At 46.5% G+C, this 6,772-nt stretch overlaps 1 pseudogene across 1 annotated transcript in view; it reads right to left on the reverse strand.

Moving 5' to 3' along the window:
* Window positions 1–5,659, reverse strand: part of LOC147615459 (uncharacterized) — a 55,375-nt pseudogene extending 49,716 nt beyond the window's left edge. The window contains exons 1-4 of the transcript XR_015262736.1: window positions 4,153–5,659; window positions 3,904–4,013; window positions 3,174–3,689; window positions 46–2,210 (exon numbers count right to left, since the gene is read on the reverse strand). The product of XR_015262736.1 is annotated as an uncharacterized LOC147615459 (transcript). The remainder of the gene's footprint in view (window positions 1–45; window positions 2,211–3,173; window positions 3,690–3,903; window positions 4,014–4,152) is intronic.
* Window positions 5,660–6,772: the final 1,113 nt, after the last annotated feature.

Here is a 6,772-nt window from a genome sequence, read left to right on the forward strand (position 1 = left end):
AAAATGTTTAGTCAGCCTCACCAACTGTATATCAGGGGTGCTCACATGATCTTGCTCTAATCCCAAGGAAGGGATAGCAATCAATCGTTCCCGAAGCAGTGCTCCAGAGATAGGATACATGGGTGATGTGTTAGTCATGCTTCTGCTCCGCAAGGTATTTGCAGCAGCTTCCTGGCCTTCAGATTTAAAAAGTGGGCCATCCAGCTCCTCTTTGTGACAGACATTAACAAGACCCCAATGTCGTGTGGTACCTCTCGCCTTCCACGAGGCACGTGAGGACTTCTCGCTTCCTGACGCCTTCTAGATTCAGATACAGGGGCCTTAAAACTGGCCTTGTGGCATCACTTGCTACCCCATCTAAGACACCAACTGTTCCAACTTCTGGAGCCTTACTCAGATCCTCTTGTAAAGTTCCAGACAAAACTGTTGAAGAGAGTGGAGGAAACATTCCAGAAAATTCATTTCCAGACAAGGGCAAACCAACCCGTGAAGTTGGACTGACTGCATTGTGATCGAATCCTGGTTGGTATGTAGCTGTTGGAGGAGATGTACTTGCGAGGTTTGGAGAAGCCACAGTACCAAACGTCCCAGACATTGGAGAAAGTCCCACAATGTCATCCAGCACAACACTCAATTCAGCTTCATGCCGTGCCCAAGAACTGTCCTCTGAACTAAGTGAAGGTGGACGTGAGTAACCCATGCCAGCATAATCTGCAGTATTCCAGTACATCACACCGCCGCCAAAAATCTGGTTGACATAATCACCCTCACGTTGGAGATTCAAGTCCAAAAACTGCCGATCCCCCTCCTCCTCTGAGACAAGATAACCCTCATGATCATCAAAATCTCCTGAAAAGTAATTAGAGTCGTCGTAATCAGTATCATCAGGTGTTCTATCATCATGCTTTAATTCATCTTGAGACCTTGCTATTCCTGTAAACACTGATGGAAGAGTAGGTTGGGATATTGGAATGAAGCCAGGTTCGTCTCTAAACCCAAAAGAATAGCCCCTGTTTGGAGCAAAAGTGTACCCAGCCGGGAATAGGGGTGGACAATCTAGGCTCTTGTAACTGTTTTGAACTGTACTGCTCCTTTTTGCGTTAGATCCTGAGCCTGGGTTGTTGCATCATGACAGGACTTCTCAATGCCATCAGAGGTGCTGGCAACCGCTGTTGCCAATTCCTACCTACATCAAGATGTAATCTTTCTGTCGCTGGTGGCACGATTTGAGATCTTCTCCTAGAAAACCGAACTTGAAAAGTCCCAGGCCATTCATGTGCAGTGGATAGACCAAACGGAGAGGTCGGATGAGTGTGAAATGGCTGTGGTTTCAAACCTTCCACATGCTTATAGTTGTCATAAATCATTGGGGATGAGCACAGTGATCTAGAATAGAGCTTTGGAGTGGACGATAGATTATCGGCTGAAGAAGAGACAAACTGAGGTTCCCTGATATCCAAGGCCTTGGGAACCGTTCTGTTGGTACTTACTCTACTGATAACACCACACTCTTCTGGGACATCTTTCGTTAACACAGCTGACTTGACTTCATCACAAACTGTTCTGGCACTGCCCTGAATTACTGCAGTTTGCCATGGCAAATCAGGTGACCTCTCGTGTAAGATCTGTGTTTGCAATCTCGCTTCATACAAACCTCGTAAACTATGATCTTCAGATGAATTATGGAGACTCTTGGAAGCATCATGGTCTGTCCCATTTGCACTGCCTTGGCTACCAGTGGAGTTTTGAAGGTGAGATTCAACAGTCTGTGAAGAGGATACGTTAAGCTCAGTTAATTCCAGATGCTGAGACTCAGCTGTCAGATGATCTAGATAATGTGCAACCAGGTTTCCAGAGAGAAACAGCCCCTGGCTGCTAAAATCAGTACAATCAGAGTGTAAAGACGTCTCAGCATGACTCTCAGCTTCTAGTTTTCGTTTTTCGTCCAACGTACAGCTTGAGTCATCCATTCCTTCATTGACTGACATGATTAAGCCTTTCTTCAATTTATCTCTGCTATTTTTCCCCTTCTTCCCTTGCTTCCTATTTGCAGCCACAGAATTCTGCTTTCTATTGATAGGGCCCACCTCCAATTGCAACTGATCACAATCGTGTTGTACCACTCGGTTCCCATCAGATATATGCTTTTCTCCAACTTCATGCCCCTTCCCCACAGCACTTACTTGAGAATGATGATTTCCTAGCGGCCTCTGTACACATATTGAGCCCAACTCATCATCAAAAACCTTAAATAAAGAACACAACAATGTTCATAATTCTAAGACATAGAGGCCAAAAAAGAATCATCAATTGTCTGAACTGTATCCACTCTTACAACTTAGTTCATCAATAAACACAAAGATCTCCTAAGACCTCCCTGCTCATTTTATCGGTGCTCATTAACATCCATGTACGGTCATGATATTTAGTTATATACATACAGGCAGCAACATGCTAACTCGACAAACACTAGCAAAAGACGCAAAACTAAAGAACGTTGATTTTCTCACACTTCCACTCAGCTATCATCCTATGATGTAGAAAAGACATTTCGGGACTTCACGATAGATAATCAGAAATTCTTTCTATAAAACATATAGAAAATTGAACGAAGACCGCAACAAACATTGAAGGGAGTGGCATAAAAAACCTGACCGCAACCTGACAAGAAGCATAAGCAGATAGTAGGGGTCCATCCATACCCCAGAATTGAGTTCTCAATGAACACTAAATTGTGTTCTCAAAGAAAATGACATAGTTCCATAGACTGAACAAACATGTGCTCAAAGCATTCCACTCAAATGCTGCATACCAACAACATTACAACAAAATCCCAATATTTGTGCATTTTGCAGTGCCCTTTGGCAGATGGAAGACAGACCAGATATGAAGCACAGTAGCACAAAAAGCACTGCTCAGCATGATTCTTTTTGGGAGCAAGACATGCAGGGAAAAAGGGTTGGAACTTCAATTAGAAGCCAGATTTAGCGAGCAGAAGTCCAACTGCAGTTCCACAAAACAATAGTATAAACAACTGACCAACATCTGAACAACACGCTTAAGCAAGTTTTTGCAGGCCCACATTCGAATACGAGAACATATTAACATAAGGTTTGGAACACGAAAACTGACACATAGTCCATATCTAATGGTAAGTCCGAAATTGTGTGTACCTCATTTTCTGGCTTTGTCTGTACTATGCTCTGTACAAAGTCCCGAATTTTCTTTCTGCGATTCTCCTTCTTCGCTTTACCTTCAAGATCTTTTGAATGGCTAAACGCGGTTTGACTTCCACAACTTTCATTTCTAAGGAGATCTAACTCCATAGATTCCACCATGACCTTATGTAGTGTATTTCGGACCCTTCTCATGGCATGACCCGGTAGAGTATCTGCCAACTCCAAGGGGCTGTGAAAAAGCCAGCCACATTCTGTTCCTTGAGTTACGCTGAAACCTTCAGAGGATAGTAGAAACAATGGGGACGTTGTGAGCTTTCGGATTGCCTTTAGCCCAACCATCAAGGAACGAAAGATGTCGTCCTTCTGAACAACCTGAGCATTCCCAGGCTCAAAATCTGTGTCTGAAAGATACAATCTCTGTGCAAACGTTCCCTGAGGTTTTGAAGCCTTCCATTTGTGCTGTGCGGGTGCGTCAATACCAGAGCCTGATTGTCTCACAGCCTCCATCACCTAAGAGATTATCCAAAAGGATAATTAGTTCAATTCACAGAGATGTAAGGACTAAAAAGAAAAGGAAAGGATGCAACTCGAACGATCATATTCCAATCATGTTCACGATTGCATATTCTAATCATGTTCACTATTGCTTGGGAAAAAGTCTTCGCAGACGGGACACCACCTAATACATAAACTTATATTAACAGGCCCGGCGTTGGATTCACACTTCTTCATTGAAACCATAACACTCTTTGACACAGCAAAAGATTGCTGTGTCAAAATGTAAACGCCAGGTCCAAATATTTTTATCGGCATGTTTGTTGGGGAGTAAATGTTCTACACAATTGGCAAATGCACGGAAATTATAAAGGATGATAGCTCTCGGAAAACATTCACACATCTGCCGATGGAAATCTTTGAAAAAGAAACTCCTCCTAGGAACGATAGTGCTAACCTCAACCTTCTCAGCCCTTGCCACCGAATAACGTAACGCTCTTTGATTTTACATCCTTGGTCAAATTCATCCACCAGTCCGTAAATCCTTTGTTTCTTCTGCAAATAGCCGATGTAGAGACATCGCGCTGACAAGGCGCTACATTCCTCCCTGATTTGCGAAGTAATGCCCTGGGCGGGCGCCTCGTACCGTCGGCTTGAAGCCAAGCTGACCACATAGCCATCTCGATTTTATTGGCAACGAATGCTGGCATCGTGTAATAACCCATAGCCTTTAACCACGGCAATTCCTCCCAGGAAGAACTCCCCCGCCCAGCCACAGAAGTAAGAAATTCGCCATGTGTGATCACATCCATTGTTGCCAAAAATTTGTCCAAATTTTTCACTAGATCGTCACTCACGGTAACAGTATCTAGTACGTCAAGACCGTGACTAGCTGCTTCGTCCCCTGAGCTGAAGACTTCCAAGTTTCTCGAAAGAAGCTCCCCTGCAGCTTGCTGCTCACCCAGCCTTGCTAAAAGACCTTTCGCTTTGCGGAAACACAAAACTGGGAGACCTGTAGCGGCACGTTTGAGAGATGGTGAAAAGGTTTGAGCTGCCATTCTTTTTCTCGCTTTCTGCGATTTGCGAGCCTTCTTGACGTCCGATTCGTGTTCCGATCGACCCCGAGACGTTGAAGCTTCGTCCTTGGACACGCTCGAGGTTTGAGCTTCAAGGACATCAGTGAGAAGAAAGAAGTAGCCTGCACCTTCCCTTTCCAACCGTTTTTGCATTTGCAAAAGAGTGGCCACCCAATTTTTGTCGGCGATGGTCACAGCAGCCTGTCTCTGCTCTGCACTGAGCCCGGCCATCCAATCCAGCACCTTGTTCCTGACCGAAGCATTCGAATCGGGGACAGACTGAGAGCAGCCGATGCGGCTATGGTACAAGGCCAAGTGATCGGTCAAAGAATCGAGAAGCTAAGGAGTGGAGAGGCAATTCGGGGGGGGGAAGGTGGCGTTCCATGGTGGAAACTCAAGCTAAGGAGCAGGAGAGGCAGCTATTGATGGCGATGAAAGCTTGAACGAAGAAGAAGAAGAAGAAGAAGACACGAGGAAGAAGAAGAACAAGGCAACAGTGAAAAACTCATTTTGAAGATTCAAGTCCATTTTGCCAATTGGCACACACACACCTCACATTTTCACACGTGTGTTTCCTTCTGCCCTGGCGTCCTCTCCCTCGCTTGCCTCATCGCCTGGTCGGTGTTTGTGCCGCAAGTACAATAAAATTGAGGAGTCGCATCGGCTTGCCCGAGCGACTGCCCTCGTTCCAAGCTTGGTCAGTGTTTGTGCCACAAGTACAATAGAATTGAGGAGTCACGTCAACTTGCCCGAGCGACTGCCCTCGTTCGAAGCCTGGTCGGTGTTTGTGCCTTACGTACAACAAAATTGAGGTGTCACGCATGTCGGTGGTGCCTACTTGCCCACCTTGTTCCGAGTTTCCCACACCGCCAACATCGCCGCCGTCGTAATGTATGGTCAGCATGCCGCCAACGTGAAGGGGAGACCTGTTGATTCACCGGTGAGCGCCAGCCTCCACCTTGCCCCTAGGTAGAATTTGTGCTTTGAGCCCCGTGGTTATGATTGCACGTTCCACTCTCCTCCACACCTCCCTAGCGATCTTGTAGCTCCACAATAAGTGACGGACACCTTCGATTGTGTGGCTACATAAGGGGCACTCCAGGTTGACGGCGATGAATCTCGCCAATTTTCCTTTGACCGGGACCCACTCATGAAGAGCTTTCCACAGGAAAAAACTGGCTTTTCCCAGGCGGCACTTCCTCCAAACTTCTTGGAATCTTTTCTTCCACCATTCAATTCCCCTGCGCAGGGACCATCTCCTGTTAAGATCTCTCGTTGTCGGTAGGCCCGCTATCAGCCTCCGATATGCGACTCTCGCCAAAATGTTTTGCAAGCGTGCCCAACCACCCGTCCAAGGCACGGAGACAATTAGATGGCCATCCCTCCGGGATTATGTCTATCACCGCTCTAATCAAGTCCTCCTCTCCCCGCCGATGCAAATTTTGAACTCCTCCTGAATCTGTTGGACTTTTTTCCAGTAGGCCGCACCTGCGTTCCAGATATCTTTCCATGATCTCACGCCTTTCTTGTAGAGACTCCTGGCACGCCGAATGTCATGAGGAGGAAACACCTCCCCGCGTTTTCTAAAGGCCACACTCCACCAAATTGATTCCACAAGGCTCGCGTTGCCTCTCAAACTGGTCCTCCCTTTCCACCTGAGAAGGTAAACCCCTTCCTTCCAGGCCGACACCAACCCCACTTTGAATTCCGAGCCGACTATTCGGATGGGGAAGTCAGAGATGAGTCTGTCGTACCAAGGCAAGCCTCGCCACGCTTTGACCCCTTTTCCCATACCTTTCTCTATGAAGTACTTGACCACAGCCACCCATTGTCTGTTCTATGAGAACAGCTTGGGCATCCACTTGACCATGACAGCGGATGTCGGGAAGGCCTGCACCGCCTTGAGCTTTGGGGGCCTTGAGAGCGTCCCAGAGGATGTAGTACATTTGTCTCCGTCCTTCCTCCTTAGCCCAGAGGAAGTCGTGCATCAGCCCTTCGATTTCCAACCATTGGCACTTCTTG

The sequence above is a fragment of the Cibotium barometz genome, chromosome 40 (assembly GCF_041138505.1).
Source record: "Cibotium barometz isolate CiBa-2024 chromosome 40, ASM4113850v1, whole genome shotgun sequence".
NCBI classification, from domain to species: Eukaryota; Viridiplantae; Streptophyta; class Polypodiopsida; order Cyatheales; family Cibotiaceae; genus Cibotium; species Cibotium barometz.